The following is a 26,605-nucleotide window of genomic DNA, read 5'->3' on the forward strand; positions in this document are numbered from 1 at the left end:
TCTAGGATCCATGAATCCCCTGAATTTGCACAGGGAATGTTGTTCATATGTGCACTTATCTAGGATCCATGAATCCCCTGAATTTGCACAGGGAATGTTGTTCATACATGCACTTATTTGGAACCCAGCTTCATCATATTCTCAAAGTGGGCTGTGACCCCAAAATAGTCGAGAGCCACAGAAAGAACCAAAGCCCAGTGTGCATGTGACCCAGGAATTCTCAGCCTTCCCAGACCTCCAGGTGGGAAAGCTAACTGATCAAAGAGTCCTGGCTTTGCCCCCCGAAGGGTACCTTGGCATGCCCTATCTAATGCCCACTGTCACCCTCATGTCCAGCCTTCACCAGCCTGTTGTGCCTTGTTTCTCTGTAGCCCATACCAGCACACGAACCACTGTTTCTTCCTTTTAGCAGAGGTTAGGCAGGTTCCTTCTATTACAGTAAGTTTTACTGACAAATGAAGGAAAATGAATGAAATACAAATAATGTGAAATTGGTCAGGTTCTCAAAAAACCTACAAATTTCACTTAGCATCCCAAAGAGCTTATTTGGAGCCCAAATAATCTCTTCCTCAAGTCATCGCTGTCTTCACAGATGAGCCGAAAACTTCATAGGCACTAGTTTAGGTTTCCCATTTAAAAAAAAGTCTCTTTCCCATCAAACTGCCTCTCTTCTAAAACGAGCCTCTAAACCCCATCTTCATAGACCTACAGGTTCCATCTTGCTTCTGGGCACCCAGACACTAAATTCCCTAAATATCTTGCTTCATTCAAGAGCAAACCTCTCTTTTAAAACTAAGACTTTCCCACTTTTCTGACCAAGTGCCCATTATAGTGACTCAAGCCAAAGAGGTGCTCAACAAATCGTGTTGAATTGAAGAATAAGTAAATGAAAGAAATGAATGAATGAGTTTATGAAATAAATTAATGAAAATTTTACTTCCCCCAACCCCGACTCCTAGGCCAGGGACCTCTGGTTCCATTCCCATTTAGGCCTAGGGATTTGCAAAGTACTGGTTTCTGACCCCTCTGAGCCAGTGAATGACTGAGCCCTCCTGTGTCTATGCAGATCAACCTGTCTCTGGAGACTTCTTAAATTATATGCTGATGTCAGTCCTCAGTGATGGAAAATTCAAGCATTTTCTTCTGTGCTGTTCTCTCTCTCCTCTTCCTTCTTTCCTTCCTAGACTCCAGAGAAACATGTATTAGACCTCCTCATTTTTACCTCCTTTTCTTTTATCCCCCTTTCTGTATTTCTACCTTTCTCTTTCCAAGTGCTATCCTCTAAATAGTTTCTTCTGACTCGAATTCCAATTCAGTAATTTTCTCTTTAGCTATATCTAAATGTTATGAAACCCATCCATCACGTTCTTAATGACAGCTATTGCATTTTTAGTATTTTTTAAAAATGTTATGTTTTATAGTTTCCAGTTCTCTGCTGAAATTTTTATTTCGTTTTTATTTCTTTGAATATAGTAGTATAGTTATTGTAGGTCTATATCTAATCATTCCAATATCTGGAGTCTGTGTGGCTCTGTTTCTGTTCCCTATTGCTTCCATTGGTTCTTGCTCATGGTATCTTACTCCCTTGTGTGCTGATTATCTCTGAATGTGTGTTGGACATTTGCCTTGCCCCAGCTACTCTATCTCAAACCTTCTTAGAGAAATTTGAGGATGAAGGACATTAATTCAAGAGGCTGCTGTTCCCAACACAGTGCCGTCTCACGTTGTTCAAAGTTCAGTTAGAAAATTGCTATAAGTGGTCTGAAACTGAGACCCATTCCTGTCAATATCTGTCCCTTTCTTGGAATGTGCTGATGTGGGTTGGGGTGGAGGAGAAGGGAATTACAAGGGAGGAGGCTTTCCTGAGAGACTTCTGTCCCACCCCATCACGACTCACCAAACCAGGATCCCACGCAGGGGTGTAAGCACCATCTCCTGAGCACCTGGAGAAGCAGGAGCTTTGAACTGAGAATGCCTGGAGCAAGTCAGGATGGGATCAGATTTCAGAGGGGACAAATCTGCCACCTGATAGAGCTACATTCGGTCTGCATAGGCATTCTGTTTACTAACTGTTTTTTAAGAAAAACAGCTCAGATTGAGACCAACATTTAAAACTGAAGAGATTTTGGCTTCTCTTGAAGGATCAGAGGTTCTGAAAATACTGTGTCCCAGTGCCGGGGGTTAGTAATCAGTCAAAGCCAAGGAGCAACAGCCCCTTAAGAGCAAGCACTCTGGGAGCTGCAGGTACCACTGCTCAGACCACGACAGACACACTTATGCTGGCCACGGCCCATTTCACTTAATTACTGCCTGGCCCTTAGGAATTTAATTTTTCAGTCCTTGACCTAAAGAAAAGACAGTGTGTAATTCTGAACCTGGGGATTTTCTAAGATGCAGAGAACTGGGAAGCCACAGAACAAAAGAAGGGGTGAGGCGAGGGGGGTCCTCACAGAGCCTCTGCTGACTTGGGAGGATCGGCACAGCCAATCCTGGCCCTTCCCCAGGTTCCTGGCCAGGCGATGTGAAAAACAGCAGGACCTTTGCCTACCAGACCAAACTTAGGCAACTCCTTTAACATCCCGAAGCCTCCATTCCCTCATCTGTAAAATAGGGAAGGTAATGTTCCTGACTCACAGGATTGTTGGAGAATCAAATGAGGTAAAGCATGAGAAGGGCCTATTATAATGTCCCGCCGATAACAGATGTACCCAGGGCGGGGGGTGCCTGCCTACTCTGTCTGCCCACTCCCAGGCTCCCTGTGGACACCTAGGACCAGAGACTCTGGGAGCCAGACTTGCCTTCATCCTCTCTGATGAGTCGGTGATGAAACCGAGGCCCAGAAAGGTGAGGTTCCTCCAGGTGCTGGAGTGTGAACACCACCCTTGTGGCTCAAAGAGGGCACTGCTTATGCCAAGGGTGGGAGTGGGAAGGAAAGCTTCCTGGGGGAGGTGGGCTCTAGGGAGGGTTTGGAAGGAAAAGTGAAACACGGCTTGGCAGAAAAAAGGGCTTTCTACTGTCTTTGAGCCCCAAACCACAGTGCCAGCCCTATCCTCACCCTGTGACCTATCCAACAAATAGGCTCAGAACAAGGGCCTAGGCTCTCCTTGCTGCCCTCCTGTCTGGAACTGGAAAAGCACATGCCCGCACATGCACACACGTGCCCACATGTGCACACAACACACACACACGCTTACACACACTCATGCGTGTATTTCTGGAGACTCCCCAAACAGATACATAATCAGACACCCCTTATCAGAGTTACATTTCCTCTAAGGCAGCGATCAAAGTGATCTGACTTACCAAGGAAATTACTAGAAGGCTCCAACTCAAACTGCCATCTAGAACCAACTCATCAAATCCAGCAGTTTTCCTTTCTTTTTTTCTAATGAGTTTTAAACTGGGCCCCATCCCCCTTGGGACATGCAGCAAATATCACAACTTCCTGAAGCTGCTTCTCTCCCCTTCCTGCTGCCCACTGGCTCCTCTGCTGGGCTCTCAGGAACGCTGGGCTCTCCTCGCAGTCCTAACACACACACACACACACACACACACACACACACACACACACACACACACACACACACACACACACACACAGCCATCCCATTCATGCGGTTCTCTCTTCTCTCAGCTCTCCTCCCCTGGAACCGGTCTGGCCAAAGCCATGATCACCTGTCTGTCATCCTCTTTGATACACCAGGACACTTAGACCTGAGAGACCACCTTCCTTCTGGAAACAGCCTTCTCTAGCCCACCCTGACCTTGTCCTCTCCTCTCCCAGGACTCCCTAGTTCCCCTGTTGACTTCTCCCCTTGACCTCAAAATCCTGAAACAGCAGGAGGGTCTCAGGTTAAGAGAGCAACTTCTCTCCATACTCACTCACACTGGGTATTGTTCTTGTTTTTTAAATCTCTGCTAATCCAATGGCAAAACAATGTTTTGTCATTCAAATTTCCATCTCTTTTCTCTTGGAGGGCTCTGTAAGGCCTTAGGAGCTGTAAAGAGTTTGGATTTTACCCTGAGCTCCAGGAGAGGGGTCATATAATCAGACCTTCATCTGGAGAAGTCCCTCTGACTGGGTGAGGATGCTGAACTGGAGGCAGGAGGGCACACAGAGGCTACTGCAGCCGTCCCAGTAGGACGTGACACACGGCAGGTTGGGGTGAGGAGCAGACAGAATCCACCTCTGCTGATGGCCAATGCTCCTGAGAGGAAGGAGGGATCCAGGAAGGCTCTTGGGTGCTGGCCTGAGTGACTGGATGGGTGACAACAGCCACCACATATGTAGAGCTCACTGTGTGATGCGCACTGTTCTGAATGTCAGGCATGCTTTCACTCATTCAGTCTCCTCAGCTCTGTGTAATAGGCACTATTATCATCCCATTTACAGGGCAGACAGTGAGACCAAGCAGAGAATGCTAGAGCCGGGGTTCCCACCCAGGCCGTCTGGCTCCCGAGCGCACACTCCTAAGAGCCACGCTCACTGCCCCCACCGGGGAAGGTTGGGCCATTTAGGGAAATAGAGAAAACTGGGGGCCAGAGTGGGAGAATTGGGGGACCGGAAGGGGCAGGGCTGGAGCCCAGGCAGCTGCGGCATTCAGCGCCCAGGGGACCTGGCCGCAGGCAGGCTGTGCATCATGTCTGTTCCACGGAGGCCTTGGAGAAAAGCTACGAAGAGGGGAGGACAGGAGGAGAAAGAGCTGAGCAGGTTCCAGGAAGCATCTTCGAGGGCGGGAGGGTCTCAGCTACGACGGGGAGCAGCTGAGCTCTGTCTGCCGTGGAAAGGGGGTTCACACCCACTTGCACTGAAGGCCCCACTCGACAGCTCCCCACCCCCACCCCTCCCTTTATCACTCTTGCTCCTGCCCCTTGCCGCTTTTAGCAAGATTTACCTTTTATGTCTAAATAACTTTTTTAATTTTTTAAATAAAAAAATACGCTTATGGTAAGACATCTAGGAATCTTCAAAATGTAGGGAAAAAAGTAACTCAGAGTTAACATTTTGGTGTTTATTTTCAATAGGAAGATAGATACTACTTTTTTTTTAATATGCTAATCTTTTTTAAGCCAGCATCTTAATGTACACTCAGTTTTCGATCCCGATTCCTTTCACTTAAGATACAATGTAAGCATTTTCCCCCAGTTGTTAAATATTCTTCTAAAACAATAATTTTCAAAACTATGGCAGCCCTTGTCTAGATGTACCATCATTTAACTGGGCCTCTCATAACGAGCATTTATGTTGTTTCCAGTTTTTGTCTCTGTAACTAAAATCATAATGAGTGTATTTGTATGTAAATCTCCATGTGCATCTGATTATCTCAGGATAATTTCCTCTGATGGCGTTACTGGTCCAAAGGGCTTAAACTGTGTGAGGTTTTCCTACGCCATCTCCCTGCCAAGGCCCTTCTCCAAGCAGCGTCATCTACCACCGGCACCGCTTCCACCCCAGCCAGTGGCCAGAGCCTCTTCATAAAGCAGTAATAGCAGATTGTTCCACCCGTGCTGAAAACCCAGCAGGGCTCGCCTTGCATGGGGCACATCTCCAGGTGTACTTTTTGCCATGTTCCCCTCGCCCACTGTGTCTATGCTGGCCTCTTCTCAGCTCATCAAAAGTATCTCCCACCACCAGACCTTTGCACATGCTGGTCCCTCTACCAGGACCATTTTCCCCTCTCCCTCACCCTTGCTCCTTCTCATCCATGACTCAGCTCAAAGCCACCTACTTGGAAAAGCCTCCAGTGATTTCCCTTGCCCCCTCTCCAGCTCCCTTTTGGTTTCCTTTAAGACATTTCACATTTTGTAAATGTTAAATTAAATTTTCACTTGTTAATCTTCCATTTCCCCCAGTAAATGATATGCTCTGTCAGGACAAGGATTTGATTTCACTCAGTACTATTCACCTAGATCCTAACCTGGTGCTTAGCAGAAAATAAGTCCTCTCTAAATATCCTCAAGTTGTCTTCTGAAAAGATGACATGCTTTCACCAGTAAAGCATGAAAATGCAATTTTACCACATCCTCACCAGCACTGGGTATTATGCTTTTTAAAAAAAAAAACTTTGCTGATCTGATACTAAAAATATTTCACTGTATAAATTTGATTCTAGGGGGATTGAACATTTTTTCATATTTAGCAGTCTTCTTTTGTAATCAAAATTAAAAAGGCCTGTTTATAACTTTTGATTACTTCCTTCATTCTTAAAGCTATTCCAGAAAAGAAGGGGTTTGTTCTGGCCTCAGCTTCTGAACTCTTCTAGAAGTAAGCCATTGTTCCTGCAGTCTGACCGCCATCTTTTCTGCTGCTTACTTTGTTTCATCTTCCCTTTACGGGGCCCCTGGGGGATTGGCAAGCGAGCATGTAAGGGCCCTCCTAGACCTCTCACCCTCGTCCCTCTCCTGCGTCCTCTGCCCAGTGTGCAGGAGCAAGGCCTGCAGGCACCTCCCTCCCCACACCCCCTGCACTGAGCCACAGATTAAACGATTCAATTCAAGACAGAAGGCTGCACCGGAGAGGTGCAATCATCTCTGACTAAAACCTCTTTTTCAGATATATAATGGTCTAATCAATATTAATAGAGAGGCTTATCTGTTTTCCTCATCTCCCATGTCCTTAAGAGTAGATAAAATGCTTGTAAAATAGGATTCTATTCAGCATATACTGATTGCTTCCAAAACGCATTTTCTCGAGATCTGTCATCAAGTGCGAGTCATTACTGAGCAGTAGGCCCAGCGCCACCATTGACAAATTTGGGGAAGATTCTTTGATTATTTTGGCCAACATGTGATTTAAGGGCTGTAGCTTCTCTCAATTCAAAATTTGTTCTTGCCTGTCCTGAAAGGGATCTTGGAAGACGGAGGAGTTTTAAACAAATGGATGTTGAGAGGAGGCAGGAGGTGTCCACCCAGTTCCCGTGGGAGGGGGGGGGGGACCGCAGGGCGGAGGGGCCGGGGGTAGGTGCCAGCTCCCTGGCAGGAAGGGAGGAGTCAGTGAGCAGAATCTCAGTGAGATCTCACAGTAGCCCACGTGGGAGACCAGCTCTGGAGGGAGGAAGCAAGGAAGGGGACAGGGCGGCCTCAGGAGCCTGGGCAGCCTGGAAGGGCTCCTGTGTTCGGGGCTTGGCAGCCCAAGGCATGGGCCTCACCACCGGCTGCGCTGGTCACCCAGACTCTTTGGCAGGTCCTGAATCCAGGAAGAGCCCAGAGCTTCCAGACGCCAGGCTTCATCCTCATCTACTTCTCAGGGGTTCTGGACAGCAGCTCCCATTTTGGATGCCTCGATTTATATAGCAGTGCTACCCAGCAAGGAACTCATATGGTGTGCAGAAAAATCAGTATGTAGCACAACAAAGACTTAGAACCAACTTAAACATCCATGAATGACTCAGCTGCTCTTTGACGGTTTATGACATAGGACATATATAACATGTAATCCAGTGCAACAGCTCAAAAGAATCGTGGAGACCTAATGTACCAACAGAAAAAAGACATCCAAGGTATGTTCCTGAGTCAAAAAAGGCAAGTTGCAGAATGATTCACACACAGTGACACTACAGGAGGAAAGTAGTAAACAGGAAATAGTACATGCACATATGTAGATGCTCAGCTGCTAAGCGAGAGTTTCCGGAAGGATGTAATAAACCAATAACCATGTGTACTTCCAGGAGCCCTGCTCTAGGGAGGGAAAAATGGTAAAGGTGGGCAGGGAGGGTCAAAGAGGATTGCCATTATCTGTGATATCTTGGAGTTTGTTAAGAGATGGAAGTATTTCATACACTTCTTGTGTAAATAAAAATCATTCATAAAAACAACTGGGTGAATTGGATTTCCATAAGGAAAAAGTTCATCTTGACCCCTAGCTCACATCAGATACAAAAAATCAATCCCAAATGGATCACAGGCCTAAGTGTCAAAAGCTGATAATAATAATGCCTTTAGAGGAAAACATAGGAAAGTATCTTCAAGAGGTTGAGACAGGCAAAAAAAAAAAAGAAACTTTTTTTCACCTGGACACAAAAGGCATTCACTACAGAGGAAAAAGCCAATAAGTTAGACTACAGTAAATAAAGATACCTTCAAAGGGAGGGTTGCTGCTCACAGTATAATGCCAATGGCTGACTGGGCAAGGGAGAGAGTTGGAGGTGGAAACTGTACTTTTGTGACCATTATAGTAAAGATTGGTCCAAACAAGAATCATCAGTGGATGCTAAATCTAGGGGAAATTTTGATGAGAAGCAGAATATTCATGTGGTCTTAAAGCATATCCCCACAGGTTGTTCTTTAGTTTCAAAGAAAAATATCATAACTATACAGTGGGGAAACCAAACACCACCTTGAGCAGGTGATCAAAATAAAATCAACACCACTAATGAGGGGCAGAGGGAAATGCCAGAGCTCCAGATGTGAGACCCTAGAAGGACCCAGCGCCATTCATATACCATCCTAGGCGGTGATGCAATATTTCCTCTGATCATAAGAAAATATCAGACAAACAGAATGAGAAACATTCTACTTAAAAGGGAAGAGGGGGAGGGACACTGTTCTTCAAAATGTCAGTGTCATAAAAGACAAAGGCTATGGAAATGTGCCTGATCAAAGGAGACTAAGAGATGTAACAAGTAAGAACATACCTGCTCCCCCACAGGATTCTGTCTTGCAAGAGGGGAAAATGCTAGAAAGGGCATTATTAGATCAACTGAAAACATTGGAATACAGATAGGAGAGTAGATGAAAGTATTTTATAATGTTAAAATGACTGATGTTCGTGACTGTAGTGTGGTCATATAAGGAATATTCCTAAGAAATATACACTTACATACTGAACTATTTATTTGGGAGTGAAGGGTCATCAGGTATTCAACTTACTCTCATATGATTCAGAAAAGCAGGGTGTGTGTACGTGTGTGCATGCATGCATGTGTGTGCCCAGAGAAAGAGGAATGTGAGAAGAGAGTGTAAATGATAAAGGAAATGAGGTAAAATGCTACCCAATGGTGAATCTGAGTAAGGGCTGATATAACTCTTTGTGCTAATTTTATTCTTGTAACTTTTCTGTAAATTTGAAAGTATTTTCTTTAAACTTTAAAAATAGAGAGTGAACCAGCAAACCATAAAATGAAAGAAGATGCTTGCAATACATATGTCCAAGAAAGAACTCTTAATCAGAATATAAAAGAATCCTATAAACCAATAAGGAAAACTAAGCTATCCACTGGAAAAAAACGGGCAAATTACTTGAACAAGCACTTCACAGAAGAAGACATTCAAATGGCCAATCAACATAAGGTGCTCGCTTTATTAGTCACCGGACAAATGCAAATTAAAGTCATAATGCAGTGTAGGCATGCCTTGTGCTATTGCACTTCACTTCTCTGTGCTTTGCAGATACTGTGTTTTTTACAAATTGAAGGTTTGTGGCACCCCTGCATTGAGCTAGTCTATCAACACCATTTTTCCAACAGTATCTGCTCATCCATCTGTCTCTGTGTCACATACTGGTAATTTCACATTATGTCAAGGTTTTCATTATTATTATATTTGTTATGTGACCTTTGATCAGGGATTGTGATTCACTGAGAGCTGGTTTTTACTGTAAATAACCAACAGTGGGCAGCTTAGTACAAATACCATCTCAATGAAAGTAATCAATGATGGTTAGCATTTTTTTAATCTATAAGGTATTTTTTAATTAAGGTATGTACATTGTTTTTAAAACATAATGCTATTGCACACTTGATAGATCATCGTATAGTGTAAATATAACTTTTACATGCACAGGGAACCAGAAAATTCATTAGGAAGCAAACACAATTTTTTATGGTATTTGCTTTATTGTAGTGGTCTAGAACTGAACCAGCAGTATCTCTGAGGTGTGCCCATATTGCCGCACACCCACCAGAAGGCCAAAAGAGAAGAGAAAGACAAAACCAAGTGTTGTCAAGTATGTAGAGCAGCCAGAACCTTTGTCATTGCTGGTGGGAAAATGAACTGGTACAACCTCACAGTGTATTAGGTATCTATTGCTGTGTAACAAATTCATTCAAAACTTACTGACTCAGGCCAGCAAACATTTGTTATCCCACAGTTTCTGTGGATCAAGTCTAGAGCTTGGGAGATTAGGTACCTCTGACTTCAGGTTTCTCATGAGGTTGCCAGGACTGTGGTCTAATCTGAAAGCTTGACCAGGAAAGGGTCTGCTTCTAAGTTCGCTCACATGGCTGTTGGCAGGATTAGGGTCCTTTCAGGCTTCTGACAGGGTGGGTGGCCCCACTCGGTTCCTCTTCATGTGGTAGCTCACAACATGGCAACTGGCTTTCTTCAGAGTGAGTGAGTAAGAGAGCGAGAGAGAGCACACAAGACAGAAGCCACAGTCTTTATAACCTAATCTCAGAATGACATCCCATTATTGCTGCCATATTCTGTTGTTAGGGGTAAGGTAGTAAGTCCAGCCCTGCCTCAAAGGGAGAGGATTATACAAGAGTGTTGAATTAGTCTGATCAGGCTGCCATAACAAAATACCATAGACTGGGTGGCTTAAACAGCAGACATTTATTTTCTCACTGTTCTGGGAACTGGAAATCCAAGACAAGGCTGCCAACGGGGATGGTGTCTAGTGAGAGCTGTCCATTTGGGTTACATATGGCTGCTTTCTTGCTGTACGCTCACATGACTTCTCCTCTGTATATGCATGGTAGGGGAGGAGGGAAAGAGAAAGAGAGAGGGAGAGAGAGACAGCTAACTCTCTTATGTCTCTTCTTATAGGGACACTAATCCTATAGAATCAGGGCCCCACTCTTATGACCTCATTTAACCTTCATTACTTCAATAGAGGCCCCATCTCCCAATATAGCTACGTTGGGAGTCAGGACTTCAACATATGTGTCTTGGCAGGACACAAATACTCAGTCCAAAGCAAGTGTGAACACAAAGGAGCAGGGATCACTGGGGCCACCTTGGAGGCTGCTGCCACAGGGAGTGCGTCCTAAAGCTGGACACAAGCATATATTCCAACCCAGCAATTTCACTCCAACAGAAATGCATGCAAAGTATGTCCAATCTTGTACCAGAATGTTCACAGCAGCACTATTCATAATAGCACAAATGGTAACAATCCAAATACCCATCAACAGAAGCATGGATAAAAAAAAATTGTGTATAATCAGACAAAAGAATACTGTACCTCAATACAAATGAATAAACTATAGCCATATGCAATAGAAATAAACCTCTAACATAGTGCTGAGGGAAGAAAGCTTCTACCCTACTGCTGAAGAAATTTTGCTAGACACAATGAGGACGTATGTATGACTTAGTTTATAAAAAGTTTATAAAATAAGGGCAAAATGAATTTATGGGATTAGAAGCCAGATTGGTGGTCACCCTTCATGGATGGAGGGGGGAGGCTGGAAGAGGACAAAGGGCACTTCTAGGGTCTAGTGATGTGTTTCTAGACCTGGTGTGTTCGCCTTGTGAGAATTCATCAACTTGCACACTTACGAATTTACATGTGTATGTATGCATTCTTCAATTTAAAGTTTACATAAAAAGGGGTATCTAGACACTTGCTAAGTTTAGATCCTAGAATCAGTCATGGCCCCTTTAAAATTCCAAGTCAACTGCTCAGGGATGAGGTGAGTGGGAGGTGAATTTTTAAATTTTTATTCAATTTATTTAAACTAAAACAACAATTCACCCATTTCTTCCCCTGGCCTCCACCTCCACCTCTTGCAGCTACCACTCTGTTCTCTGTATCTATGAGTGTGTCTGTCTGTGTGTCTGTTACTTTAAATTCCACATATAAGAGAGATCATACAATATCTGTCTTTCTCTGTCTGACTTATTTCACTTAGCATAATGCCCTTGAGGTCCATGTATGTTGTTGCAAATGGCAAGATTTCGTTCTTTTTTATGGCTGAATAGTATTCCACTATATATACATACCACAGTTTCTCTACCATTCGTCCATTGATGGATACCTAGGTTGCTTCCATATCTTGACTATCATAAATAAGTGGTGCAATGAACATGGGGGTGCATGTATCTTTTTGAATTAGTGTTTTTGTTTTCTTCAGATAAATATTTGGGAGTGGGATTGCTGGATCATATGGTAGTTCTGTTTTTTTTTTTTTTTTGAGGAATTCCCATACTATTTCCTACAGTGGTTACACCAGTTCACATTCCTATCGACAGTGCATTTTCTCCACATCCTCATCAACACTTGTTATTTTTTGTCTTTTGAATAGTGGCCATTGTGACTGGTATGAGGTCATGTCTCATTGTGGTTTTGATTTGCATTTCCCCGATGATTAGGGATATTGAGCATCTTTTCATGTACATGTTGGCCATCTATACATCTTCTTTGGAAAAAATACCTATTCAAATGTTCTGCCCATTCTTTCATCAGATTGCTTTCCTACTATTAGTGAGTTCTTTATGTATTTTGGATAATAGCCCCATATCAGATAAATGATTTGCAATTATTTCTGCCATTCTGTAAGTGGCCCTTTCATTTTGTTGATGGTGTCCTTTGCTGTATAGAAACTTTTTAGTCTGATGTAGTTCCACTTGTTGATTTTTGCTTTTGTTGTTGATGTCATCCAAAATAAAATCATTGCCAAGGCCATTGTCAAGAAGCTAACCCCCGTGCTTTACTCTGTGAGGCTGTGGGGAGTCACTCACACCCCTGCCAGTGCTTTTCCCCAGCGACAGTGACTGAGTACCAGTACCCCAGGCTCCTGCTGGACACTGAGGGGCAGGAGAAGCAGGACGGCACTCCTGTCCTCAAGGAGCGCTCTGTCCAGTGGAGTGGACCCCCGACCATATCCCTGTAATGGAGTTACAGGACAAGCAGCGGGGAGATGTGCTCGCCCCAGACTGCAAAGACTTCCTGGAGGAGGTGACATGCCTGCTCGGCCCTGCCTCCCCTTGGAGGCCCCCTCTCCCACTTCGGCAGCCCACCTCCCCTCGCCCCTGCCCTTTCCACCCTTCTCCATGACCCAAGCATTCCTCACACCCAAATCCCTTTCTTTTCTTCTTCTCAGCACAACTGACACATGCTGCCTTTTCACGAGGAGCTTTGCTGGAAGTTGAAAAGAATAAACAAACAAAAAAAATAACAGAAGTCTGGCTGCCACAGGCCAAATTTCTGACCGTGCCCTGGCCAGCAACTCAATCCCAAGGGTCTCCTTGTCCTGCAGAGCCCAGCTCATCCACGCCATTTCCCCCTCTCCATCTGGGTGTCTGTCCCTTTTCCCAAATGCACACCAGGCGGACCCACCCTAGGCAAACAGTGGGTAAGAAATGAGCTTAGCGTCCGAGCTCACCCCACTCAACAGCAGGCTCAGAAGCCCTGACCTCTTTATTCCATTCCCAAGAACAGGTCGAGGTTCTTCTCCTACAGAGGGACTTTCCAGAAACTGTGACCACAGGAGGGCAGGGAGAGGGGCTTCAAAAGAGAGGGGAGCACGGCAGGGTACAGAATCTGGAGGGGATGCCATGCGGGGAAATTAGGAGCCTGCAAGACCAGCCTCTCCTTCGATATGTCCCATTTGCAAATCCCCTTCACACTCATGATACCCTTTAATCTCCACAATAATCTTTAAATTAAAGCAGTAGGAATGGTCTTTAAGGAGGGGAAATAAATATATATTGAGCTTGGTCCACTGGGGACTGCAGTAGACAGATTGATGCCCCCCAGGTGTTCAGATCCTAATCCCCAGAACCCATGAATTACATTCCTTACATGACAAAAGGGTTGCAGATGTGATTAAGTTAAGGATCTTGAGATGAGGAGATCACCCTGGATCAGCCGGGTGGACCCAGTGCGATCACAGGGGTCCTCCTAAGTGAAAGAGGGAGGCGGGGGAGTCAGAGTGAGAGTAATGAACAGGAGAGAGACCCCACTGGCCGTGGCTGGCTTTGAGGATGGGGAGAAAGGGCAACGGAGCCAAGGAACACAGCTGGTTCCATGAGCTGGTTCCATGAGCGAGGAAATAGATTCTCTTTTGGAGCCCCCAGGAAGAAAGACAGTCCAGCCCACACCTTGATCTTAGCCCAGGGAGACCCATGCTGGACTTCTGACCTCAGGAACTAAAAGATAATAAATATGCACTGTTTTAAGTCATTAAATTTGTGACAGCTGGTGACAGTGGCAAGAGGACACTAATCCAAGTACCTAACAGATGGCAAGGAGCGCACCTACAACACCTCCTCTGGTTGTGTCAGCAATCCCGGGAGCATGCGCTGACCCCCATGTCCTGGATGAGGGCACAGAGGCTCAGAGAGTTGTGTGACTTGCCCCAGGCCACCCAGTCAGGCTTAGGTTTAGGTTCTTTAGAAGCAGAGCCTGAGGCAGGGATTCCGGTCTCATGACTTCTTGAGGGAGCATTCTTCAGGCAAAACCCATAAACTATTGAGGGAAGCAGCAGAGGGAAGGGTATGAGGAAGGATGGGGTGTTGGGGCAGGTTAGCCCGTGGCCTGATGCATGGGTCACTCTGGAGCATAAATCGTCCCAGAAAGTTACCCTCGCTCGTGGTAAGGGGCTCAGCCGTTTGGAACCTCGTGTCAGCCTGTCATTGGTTGGCTGGTGGCTGCCGTCAAGAGGGGCTGGAGGTAATGCCTGGGGTAGGCAGAGGGCAGTTCTCTTCAGAAGGGGCAGCTGTGACCCGTCAGCAGCCCACACCCATGCAGCTGGAGATGAGCAAGTCACCGTGGCATTTGCACAGTCATGACCATGATCCCTGCTCCTGCAAGAGATCTGACCCGTAGACACGAGTACCTATGGGCTGCCCAGAAAGGAACGTGCACAGTGCATGGAGAAGGAGCAGGCTGAGCTGGAGACACAAAAGTTGGGTACCCCCACGGGCCTCCCCACCGGCCAGCACCCAGCCAGTGTCTGGGCCCTGTCCTCAGCCCCACTCACCCCTCTAGTAGGTGCAGCTTCTAGAAATTGCAGCAGCAGCCTTCCGACAATAGCACCTCATTTCCCGCCCTCCCTCTGCAGCTCCCAAGACCAGAGCCTCAAACATTTCGGATTCTCTGAGGAAATTGGATGTTAATGGTGTTCACAGTTCCCTTTCCCCCTCCTTCCCCTCCTCTCTCACTTTCTGAGCTTGTCCCTGAAGCTGTTAATATCCAACTGGAACTAAACTGCAACTGTATTTCAACTTCCCCAATTTTATTTGCCACAAGCAGGGTGGTTTCTCCAGGGCAGTGATGGCAGCCAGATCTTGCTCCTCTTCAGCCCCTGAGGGCTGGTGATGTCGGGCAGCCAGGACCAGGTGGAGGAGGAAGCAGTGCTTGATTTTCTGCATGTTTTACATGGTGCCCTTCTGCTCCCATTCCACACATTTCACAGGCCAGCCTAATGGAGCATGAATGTGCTCTCCACTGAGGCAGGTGCCAGGCCACCCAAGCGCTGGGAGGGTCTCAGCGCATCTTTCCTCTTGGCAGCAGGGGAGGATGAAGGAGGGAGAGAGTCAGAGCAAGAAGCTGGAAGCCCACGCAGAGGCTGGGGGAGGCCCCACCTGCGATCTGGAGGGGGTCTCCTGTCTCCCATGTCCTTGCAGCCCTTCAGGGACCCGGGAGGGTGCTGGAGGCCATCAGCCCTCCTGCTGGGAAACCCTGCCCACACTGACCTCCTGCCCTGCCTGTGGGCACCGCTGAGCTCAGGGATGAAGAGCCGTTCCTCTGACAGGCCCCCTGAGCTCCAGTCCACAGCTCCAGGGCGAGGGGAAGTGGGACTTTCTCAGGCCAAACCACCACGCTTTGGGCTCCCTTGCCCTTCCAGACCAGCAACTGGGGCTTGTGCTTCCCACAAGGCCTCCGGGCCCCAGAACCCTGTGTCCTCATCCTCACACTGGAGAGCAGGGGGAGACCAGGGGCTGACTTTAAATCCCTGGAGCCAAATGTCAAATAACCCCTCTCCCAGCCCAGGCACACAGCCCCACTAGGACCCCCAGACAGTGCTGGGGGCCATTTTTATCCTGGAGACAGACTGACATTGCTCTGGGGGGAAATTCATCAGTGGCTGATTGGCCTGAGACAAAAGGACCCTGGAAGGAGAGAGAACCCGAGAGCCCCCGGGCTGAGCTAACAGGCTAAGTGGCACAGCAACTGTTTGGCCCACCTGGGAGGAGAGCTGCCCATTTAATTACTAGAAGTATCTATTTGGCTGAGCTACTGTGTGCCATGCACTACACAAGGGGCTTGACATGAGCCATCTCTTAAGAGTCTGCAGATCAGCCCTGTGACATAGAGGCAAATAATCCTATTTTACAGAGGAGATAACAATCCCCACGTGCAAAATCCCTTACCATCTCATTGCATCCTCTTAACCCTGGGGGACTGTCATGGCTGAGAGGATGAGTCTCCTTTGGCTGAAGAGGGAGGTGAGGCTCAGAGAGGTTTGGTAACTTACCTAAGGTTTCCCAGCACTAACAAGTGCAGGTCAGTGCAAGACTGGTCCCTAGGCCCATACGAGCCTAAGGCCCAAGCTGCTTCTACTATGGCTCCACAGCAGGGGACAGGGCTTCGATGTCTGAGTTGGGGGATCTACACACTGGACCTTGGCCAGGGGATCATTGGGTAGGGCCCCTCCCCATGCATGCAGTCCACAGCCCCTGCCACACGGCTGGGCCAACAAGGACACTGTGCCCTGGGAGAGAGAGAAGCCTCATCCCAGCCTGCCTAGGACACTGCCTTCCGGAGTCTGCACTGGGGACACCACATCTTTTCAGTGGGTGTTCATTGAGAACCCATTCCCTGTCAGATACTATGCTTTTGAGATCCCACAGCCAGTAATCTGCAGATCCCAGCCAAAGATCCCCCACTCAGTCCCCTGGTCTGGTACTCCTTACACCCCACTACACGTTCCCTGTTTCACACCCTCCCAGAAATGCACACATGTGCACACACATACACACACACACAGCCTTCCCTAACCAGCCACCTCTAAACTAGGTCAGGCCCTCCAGCCAAAGTGAGAATGGGCAGAACAGATGGAGGGACACGGTGGCTCCGCAGACCAAGTCCTGGAAGCAGAGGACAGAACGGAGAGGCGGAGCGGAGACAGCGAGGGCAGGAAAGACAGCCTCGGGGGAGGCAGCAGGTACTCACTGTGGCCCAAGATGCAGGCTCCGGCAGCCCCACAGCAGCTTGGGTGAGACTCAGGGAGGTGGGTGGGATTGACAGCCCACTCCTCAACAATGTGCGGCCCTGGGGAAGGTTTTCAGACCTGCTGTAAGCCTCATGTCACCATCTGTAAAATGGAGATGCCGATAGTGGATACCTCATGGAATGACTGTGGAGGTGAGGTGAGCTGGGGTGTGGGGTGTGGGACCTCGGAGGTGTGAATCACCTGCAGGGTAGTTATATCTGCCTCTGTTCCCACCCTCCCCATAACAGCAAACACGGGCTGAGTACGTGCTCTGTACTGGGCACTATGCTAGGGCTTCTCATGAATTATCCCATGGCATCCTCATGCCCATCCCAGGAGGTGGTTCTCTGATCATCAGCCCCATTTCAGAGCAGAGAATTGAGGCACAGCACATGCCCAAGGTCAGGGCAGAGCCAGGCTTAGAAGGTTCCAGAGCGTGTGCTCCTCTCCCACCCCACCCACTGACCCTGCCCCTCCCTCTTGCTGTCCCTCCTCAAAGCACCAAGACTCCATGGCAAGGGGAGGGTGCAGCATGCCAGCTGCTCAACCAGCAGGGCCAACATTGGGGTTCACAGTGTGGGATAAAAGTCCCAAAAGGCCTCCTTATCCAGAAGCGTCTCCCCAGCTGGCATCCCCGGAGATTCTAAAAGCAAATTAAGGCACCATCTCCAGTGGTACCTGTTGAAATACATATGGATTCTCGGGAAAGCTCTCCCATTATCTCCTTAGCAGAGATTAGTCACTAGGGTTGGTTAGTTAGAGGGTTGACTGATTTCTGAGAGAGGCGTGCGGAGGTGGAGAAAGGACTGTGGCCTGGAAGAGCTCAGAACCATCCAGGGACAAATGAGGACAGTCCACACAGAGGGTCTGAGTGGGGCAGGTCAAGGCTCAGGAGACAGGTGTGGGGTGGCAGATGGGGGGGCGCAGCGGATCTCACAGTTCTTGTGCAGCAGCAGCCCATTTTTCAAACATTTTCCTCGGAAATGAAATTTCCAGACCAAAGAGGAGGGGGCAGCTTTACCTAAAATGGAGCTGGGAGAGGGGACACAGCCCTAATCTCTCACCCTGTTACCCCACCCGTCACCGCACCGCCAGGGCATCTCTGCCGGCCTTGGGACTCCCATTTGCCAATCACTGATCTTGAAGTAAAGAGCAGCAGCCTGAAGTCACATGAGGTGATCTGACCTGTGAAGTCTCTAACGTATCTCCTAGCTATGACATTCTAGGTGGTTTGGGGACAGGAACAAAGGATGCTGGTCAGGGACAGTCTTTACTGCTGAGTGAGGCACCAGGCTGAAGTCACATGGCCAGGGAGGCCCACAGACACACCCTGTCCGGCAAGGCTTTGTGGCCGCACTTCCTTTTCCACAGACCCAGAGCACAAGTGTAGATCTCTGTGGACACCTGGGATGGTGTGCAAGAACCAAAGGGGAGGCGTGGGGTCCAGTTCCAGACCCCCCAACTCCTTGCAAAGTCTCCCCTCGGCATTGTGCCCTTTTCGTTCCTGTACTGAGCAGCCGCGGGGTTAGGGAAGTGACATCATGAGGTCTGGGGTCAGAGGCCTGGGCAGTCCCCTGGCCATTAGGGAGCTTTATTGTCTTCCCTTCCCTCAGAACCTCGGGGGATAAGAGGGAAGAGGTGACCATCCTCCTTATGTGGCTGAGAAAAATGGGGCTCAATGGGATACAGTGACTCACCCAAGGTCACACAGCTAAACCCCGGCAGAGCCACTAGGACCAGGTCTTTTACCTGGTGTCACTCCTGTGGTGCTCAGAGGCTGGGCCTACAAGGGAGGCTCTCAGCACCGGGGGCAGGTTAGACGCCCAGACCTCCTTTCTGCAGTACAGTGGGGTATCCAGCCCTAGGTTGCACAGACTGCCTCCAAAGCGGCAGTGGGGCGGGGTACCAGGTCTTGGGGGGACAGCAAAGGTCTCAACTTATCCCAGGGCACTCATCACTGCACAGGCCACTCAGGAGATCAGAGCCCAGCGCCTAGTAAGCCCGCCAGCAGGTAGACAAGAGCAGGACTAGACACCTCGCCTGGGGTGAGGCCAGGAGCAGAGCATGGAGCTCCCAGACAAGGGGTGTTTCTGCTGTTTCTTCCTGCCTCGGAGGAGGAGCTGGGGTCCCCCACAGAAGGGAACTCGCACAGCAGCCCCCTGGCCGGAGCCTGGGCCTTGAGCACCTATACTCACATTCCAGGGCCCTGTGGAAGGAAGGATGGTGCTGGAGTCTGCGGAAATATGCAAGGTCTGGAAGGGAAAGGGGTGGGCGAGGCCAGGGAGCTGTCGCATCAAAGGGGTGAGGTGTGCGGCAGGGTTCCCGTGCTGGCAGAAGGACGGCAAAGCGGGAGCTGACCATGTCCCCCCCATCTGAGCCCACACCCTGACCCCAAATCCCTTCCCTGGCCAGGGCAGCCCAGGAGGCTCCTCCAGCCCCCGCCCTGTGGCTGGAGGACTCTCCGCAGCCCCAGCTCTGTCATCTACCCCCCTCACCCCAGGCCATGTCTCCTCCTCTCCCACTGATTCAATTATTCATCGAGTGCAGTTCTCAGCGTTGGAGTTAAACTCCTTCCCCTCTTGGCAACTCCCAAGCCCTCCCCGCCAAGTTTGGGGTGGGGCGAAAGACGCTGGCGGGCTTCGTGTGGTGTTGATTAGAGTATTGATCCTGGCTGCGGCCTTGTGGTGGCAGGCTGAGCATCCATCAGTGCCAGGTGGGGCAGGTGGCGTGGGCCCCGGGGTCAGGACCAGAGTGTGCCCAGAGCTGCTCTCCAGGGTGGAGGAGGCGCAGGGCAGGGGCAGGCTCTGGTGCCTAGAGGTGTACTCCGAGTGCCAGGCGGGGCTGGGAGGCTGTTCCTTCTAATCCTGAGTACCCTGCTTCTCCCGCTCCGCAGAGCGCTCCCCTCCGTGCTCTGTGGCCCATTGCTGCGCAGCTGCCTTTACTGGTCGTTCTGGCAGATGGCCGTGCATGCCATTTACTGAACACCCACCGAATGCTAGTCCTCTGCCAGGAGCGCTTGATTTGTGCGGCAACCCAGTGAGGCTCCTCTTAGCATTCCGCCTTCCCTTATGCAGAAACTGAGGCTCGCTCGGAGAGGTTAGGTAAGGCTTGCTGAGCCCAGGAGAGGCCAGATCTGAATGTCACTTTTCCACCAGGCCACACAGCTCCCCTCCCAAAGAAGAAGTGATGTTAATTGCGCCGCTCTGGGCCAGAGACATTCTCCCACTGACAGGTCGCATTCATCTTGTGATGTAGAGGTTTATTATCCTCATTTTAGAGATGACGACACCTGAGCAACTTGTCTCCAGGTTGTATAGCTGGGAAGTGGCAGAACCGGATTCGAACCTTATGTGTGAAACTCCAAGGCTGAGCTCCTTAGGTGTGTACAACAATTCCCAGACTAAAAGTACTTTCACCAACACTGTCTCATTTTTCTCTTTACACTCACACTACAAGAAAATTGGAGTTATTGTCCCCATTTTTTAAAGGGGGATTCCAAGGCATGGTGTGGGTAAGTGGTCAGGGATGGCAGAACAGGGACTGGAGGCTGGGACCTGACGCTCTGATGCCAAATCTACCCCCCACATGGCTTCTCCGTGGGCTGAACTGCCACCTCACCTCTGCCCAGAAATCCACCTTCCTTCTCTTCCAGGGAGCCTTCTGGAAATTGCCTTAGGGTGGCAGCCTCTCTGGCCTCTCTGCTCCTTGCTAGAGCACAGATTAAGGGTGATACTAGGTTTCCTCTCCAGGAAAGAATGACATGTGCTTAGTTCCACTTTGAGGCTTCCCTCAGGCGCCTTTCCCCTACCCAGGACGCCCCTGGCTCCTTCCCTTCACCAGCCCTTCTCCTTCCCTGCCTGCAATCCCTGCTCAGGCACACTTCCTCCAGGAAGCCCAAGCCTGCCGACCCCCACCACCCACCATTCCCACAATCACCTGCTGCTCGGCTGCAGGAGGCCGAGGCCCCATCTTACCTCTCAGCTCAGAGGCCTTGGCAAGTGGCTTCTGCTCTCGGTTTCCTGTACACCTCATTACAACCACCCAGAAGCTCTGTAAACTACTCAAATGCCAGGGCCCCACACCTGAGGTTCTGAGTCAGTAGATCTGGGGAGGAGCCCAGGCACCTGCATTTTTTAAAGCACACAGGTTTTCATTCAACAAATATTTATTGAACGTCTGTTATTGGAAGTCTGGACCCTGGAGCCAGACTGGCTGTGTTCAAACCCCAGGTCCCCTGCACCCTGGGTGACTGGAGAGGGGGCCGAAGCTCTCTGTACCCAAGAGGGAGGGTCACTCCCTCTTAGTGTACAGTGTGCTTTCTGGGGTTGGTGAGAAGGACTGGGATGTGGAGGGAGCTGGGGGTGGGAGGAGCAGAATGGTGCCGTCCTCGTCTTCAGGGTCTTGCAGTGCGCGAGAACCTCCAAGCTGGTGGCCTCTGAGGTCCCTGCCTGTAACTCCAGCGAGAAAATCTGTTCCCAGCCCAGGACAAATTACCTCTGAAACCGAAAGTTAGGGAAACCGAAATCAGTCAAAGGAAGAAATAAAGTGGGAGAAACCCATTTAGTGCTCACAGGCAGCCATCCACTTCTGCTCACCCCTGTCTCTCGTGACCCAGCTGCAAAAAGGGACCCCACCCAACCTCTCCTGTCCAGATACGCCCCCTCCCCCTTGTAATTACCTACTGATATGGAGATAGACTGCCTCTCTCCACCCCTTGGAAACACCTATTGATATGGAGATACATGAAGGCCAGGCAAGAGATTCTGGAAATATTGCAGTTTTACGCACACTGCCACATAAAGACCCTGGGACCCAACCGTTGCTTTCAGCCACTCCTCTTAGGAGCCTTTTGTCTGTTTCCTGACATCCCCAACCCTTGTGCCCCTCTAAGGCAGAGCCAAGGCTGCCTTCAGCCCGGGACCACTCCCTACCCCCAGGAGAGGGCCCTGCAGGCAGGCTGTGGCCCAGCAGGATATTTGGCCGCAGAGTCCCAGGCATCCCAGAAGTTCCCAACTCCACCTCCTCCCACCATCAGCCCTGGTTGTCATGCAAGGCGGGCAGGGAACCAGGCGGCGGCCATCCCAACGCCAGCCCTGGAGTTAGCATTGACGATGGCGTTATGATTGCAAATTGATCTGTTGTGCACCCAGCTGGTTACCCAGAAGAGAGAAAGCAAGCCGTCGATACTGTATTATCCACCCGGATCCAGAGCCTCTCCCTTGGGCTACCCACGAGGGAGAGAGGGAGGGAGAGAGGAAGAAACGGAGCTCCTTCTTTGCAGGGTCCTAGGGAGAATGGGTGGGAGCCCGGGCTCAGTCCCAGCCTCTGCTTCTGGCCCAGAGCTAGCTTGCAGCTCAACATGGAACAGAGGCCTAAAACAGCAGGCAGCTTAGAAATGTATTTCCATCTAGTTTATAATTCTGTAGCTTGACATACATCTTGGAGCAAAGGAGAGAAAACTCACCTTCAGTCTGCTGGCTTGTGGGCGTGTGGTTGCATTTCTCCAGAGCTTCCAGTGCAGGGGGCCAGGAGGGGTGGTGGCGCTCAAGGCTCCGGTAAGGGAGACCTAGCCGGGGTGCCTCTTTGGAGGCTTATCCAAGGTACAGCTCTGCGGTTAGAACATGTAGAATCAGGTCCTGCCAGCTCTACACTGAGCCCATGTGTTCTGGGTTCCAGTGCCATGCCAAGTGCTGGAAAATCAGTGGAGGGAAAGGGGGCCACATGGCTAACACCATGCCAGGCTGCCACTGGGGGAAGCAGAGACCCTGGCTCTGGGCCCAAGTTTCACCTTCCCCGTGGGGTCTCTGGCTGACCCATACTCCAGCCAGATGACTCCCCCTTTAGGTCCCTACAGCTCAATGACGCAGCGGTGTGGAGGTGAGTGCCCAAGAAAATTCTTCCATGGCATCACAGGTAGCCAGGCAGTCAAATTTACAAGGCAAAGTAGCTCATTGTCAAAGTGGGGGCCCCCATGGGGTCCCTCCCTCTGGTCCTCTCTGCCTCCCCTTCGGCTGCAATCACAAGCTTTAGAACTTGGTTGGAGTCAGAAGCCTGGTTTTTCCTAAATGCATGAGCTCAGAAAGCCCCCTGGCCTCTCTAAAGCTCAGTTTCTCACCTGAATGAGGAGAATACAAATACCTCCTCCTAACGGTGCTGGTGCCGTGAGAGCTAAGGCCCGAGCGCAGTCCTGAGCACATGGCACATGCTTGACTTTGATGGCTTGTACTGCTCTCTGCAAGGTGGGTGCTGCCTTCTGCCCCTGCTGTCCCAGAACGTTTCCCAGATGCCCTGGCTCTTCTTTCAGTCACTCACAACAGCCATGTCCTCCCACTTTTAGGGAAAATACTGCCTGCCCTGGCAGGCAACCTGATCCTACAGACGACCTGCCCATGGCCCCAGCATTCAGTCAGGGGCAACCCCTGCACTGTATGCAGTGGAGGCTGACACAAACCCCAAAGAGGGGATATTTTTCAAGTAAAAGAAACAGCCACAGCTGTCCCCTCTGTGGCCACCTATTGAGCACCCAGCATGTGCTGGACATGGTGCTTGGCCGCAGAGTGGGGGGTAAGCGCTGATCAGGGTCAGGCCCACTCTGAGGACTCCTGGCCATGCAGAGAGAGCCAGGTAAGAGCGGCTGAGGGACATTTGAGGCGTCCTGGGAGCTGGTCCCTTGGGTAAAGGAAGACACCTCGGAGGAGGTAACACTCTAGCTTGAGTCTTGAAAGATGAGAAGGGATTCTTTAAGCACCTGCCGGAGGGAAGGGCATTCCAGACAGAGGCTGGCACAGAGGCTCCTGGGGTCTTGTCCCAAGGAGCCACTCCAGGCTCCATCACTGAATTCAACCAGCAGCCATTGAGCACCTGCCATGCACCAGGTCCCGGGCAGGGGCTGAGAGACTGGCGGCAGGGGTGGTGGGCATTGGAGAGACAGGTGGAACAATTCAAGGACCCTGTGCCCCAGGGCGGATGAGGCAGCTACCAGCAGGCACCAACACCCAGCAGACAGAGGGGCAAGCACCACGCAGAGGGAAGCAGAAGGGAGAGGAGAGTTTTGACAGAGTGCGGCAGGAGGGTAGGGATTTGGGGAAGCGTCCTCACCTGGACCTTGGAGGGAGGAGGGACTGGGAGAAGTCCTCAGGACCAGGAGCACCAGGTAGTCTCCCCCTACTTCCCCTCACCTGCTCACCCCCTTTTAGAGCCTTTGCCCTGACGCATGTGAAGCACCAGTGTCATTCTGACTTCCTTTCTTTCCCACTTAACAGGTCTCCTCCCTCCTCCTGGAGGCGTGGAGCTGTGTGCAAGCCGTGTGTGTGCATGAATGTAGGCACACACGTGCACCAGCATAGTGTGACAGCAGAGTGGGGCAGAGGAGACCCCGCCTCTCTGGGTGGGGACACCCATCTGGGGGCAGCCAGAGAGGGGGCATTTGAGGCCCAGTTCCCTGGCCTCTCCCCCAGCCCAGCCCCCCTCTTTATTTACCAGCCTTCTGAGGCCCGGGTGACCCAGACAGAGGATGGGGAATGGGATTCAATGCAAAGGTACATCAGGCTCAGACAGAGCAAAGATTAGAAAAGGGGGGAGAGAGGAAAGAGGACAGGGAGGGAAAAGCGTGGAGCAGTGCGTGTGCTTGCGAGGCAGCAGGAAGCAGAGAGAGGCAGGGCGAGAAAGAGGAGGAAGACAAGAGACTTCAGAGATGCCGATGTGCTGCCCTGGTTGGTCCAAAGCAGGAGCCCCAGGTGGCCAGAGGCTGCGGGCTCCTCACAGAGCTTGGGGATGGCGCCTGGGGCGGGCGGCCAGCCAGAGGGAGGGGCACGGGGAATGGTCTGGTCTGCAGATCCAGGAGCAGCGGGGCCGTGGGGCTGTGGACAGCGAGCATGCCTTGGCCTGGACTGGGAGACAGATGCCCCCAGCCTCTCTGGCATTGAGTCCCCTCAGCCCCTACTCCTCCGTCCCAGAGGGCCAGGTTCCAGCACACGGACGGAGCCTGAATGGACGTGACAGGGCCCTGCCCCTCTGGGCTTCCTGTCTCCTGCCCAGCCCAGGTGCTCAAGTCCCTGCCAGTCTCTACAGTGCCTTGCAAAGGGGTCAGCATGGCAGACTCATCTTGGGGCAAAGATGGGGTGCTGTACAATCCTTCCAAGCCCCCTTCACCCATGGCCAGATCAAGGAGCCTGACACTGCAACTGCCCAGCCAAGCCCAGGGGCCCCTCAGCCTCTAGGTGTGAAAGGGGCAAATTACAGGTGAACCATCTGCAGAGAGTGTCAATTCCAGCCCGATGACTCTGGAGAAGGAGGTGGGCCACCATGGAGTTTTGTCTGGGGTCCCTGGAGACTGCCCCCCTCAGAAAGGCTGCCTCCCAGCTCTCACCTGCAGTCCCAAATCACAGGCTATCCACTATTCCTGATCAGGTCAGAGACGCCCGAGCTGATGAGGCACAGGAGGCCCACATGACCTGGGACCCACTGGGCCTCCAGTGCTTCCCTCTCTCCTGCCTCCACCCTCAGCATTTGGGCCAGCCTGTCAGCCCTGCCTCTGGGATGACAGCCAGCATGCTAGGGTGTGGGGCGGAGGTGGGGGACAGTTATTACAAGCCAAAGAAGTCCCCAGACCAGAAGCCAGGAAGAAATGGATGAGCAGGCCACTTCCCCCTGCCCCAGAGCTAAGCCAAGGAGGAAGCAGCTGACATCAGCCCCCCTCTGTTCTGTGACTCACCATTCAGGATGGGATGTAATCCCCACTCCCCTCCATCTCTGCGTTTCTAGAAACCGATGCTCCATGAATTTTACATCAGGTTCAGAGGCAGGAGACATGCAGCAGACACTGAAAGGCTGCTTTCATGTTATGCTGAGGGTGTGTGTGTGTGTGTGTGTGTGTGTGTGTGTGTGTACCAAGTTGCACACACTAATACATGCCTATCCCAAGTATGCTCCTGCGCACACCGGCCCCAACCCCTTAACTTTAATGCACACACACACCACCTGTGCAACACTCTTGGACCTTCACACTCCCAGGCACACACCCCTGGACACACACACCCCTGGGCACACATCCTTCACACATCCCTGCAGGGCTCAGTCACACACTGAAGAAGCCCACCACAAAGTCACTCCCCGCCCCCAAGCCGCACACAGGTGCCCAGAGCATGCGGTCACCCTCAGATACCACGCACACACTCCCAGACTCCCGACAGAGCCCAGGGCTCTTCTGATGAGTTTCCTCATCTCACTCGGAGCAAATCCACGTCTGAGCGGACACAGTCACACCCACATTCCAACAGCCACCCGCCCCTAACACACAGCAGACGCTCCCACTGCACAGCCCACAGTCGTGACTCACACCACCCAGCGTGGGACACACACGGGAATGCTCTCACTGCCTTTTCTAAATGAAACTCTTTTTTAAAACTATGTGTGTTTCACTACTGGCAAAGCACTCACGTAGATCA

The 26,605-nt window shown here is 50.5% G+C and overlaps 2 long non-coding RNA genes across 2 annotated transcripts in view; both read right to left on the bottom strand.

The window, feature by feature from the left end:
• Window positions 1–21,215, bottom strand: part of LOC140850026 (uncharacterized) — a 45,208-nt gene extending 23,993 nt beyond the window's left edge. Inside the window, exons 1-2 of the long non-coding RNA XR_012132674.1 lie at window positions 21,134–21,215; window positions 17,120–17,261 (exon numbers count right to left, since the gene is read on the bottom strand). This is a non-coding gene — a long non-coding RNA (uncharacterized lncRNA). The remainder of the gene's footprint in view (window positions 1–17,119; window positions 17,262–21,133) is intronic.
• Window positions 21,216–21,312: 97 nt separating this feature from the next.
• Window positions 21,313–24,461, bottom strand: LOC118967354 (uncharacterized). Its single transcript, XR_012132926.1, has 3 exons — window positions 24,258–24,461; window positions 22,624–22,767; window positions 21,313–21,655 (listed from the first exon to the last, which is right to left on the bottom strand). It is a non-coding gene; the product is annotated as an uncharacterized lncRNA (long non-coding RNA).
• Window positions 24,462–26,605: the final 2,144 nt, after the last annotated feature.

The sequence above is a fragment of the Manis javanica genome, chromosome 6 (assembly GCF_040802235.1).
Source record: "Manis javanica isolate MJ-LG chromosome 6, MJ_LKY, whole genome shotgun sequence".
Classification (NCBI taxonomy): domain Eukaryota; kingdom Metazoa; phylum Chordata; class Mammalia; order Pholidota; family Manidae; genus Manis; species Manis javanica.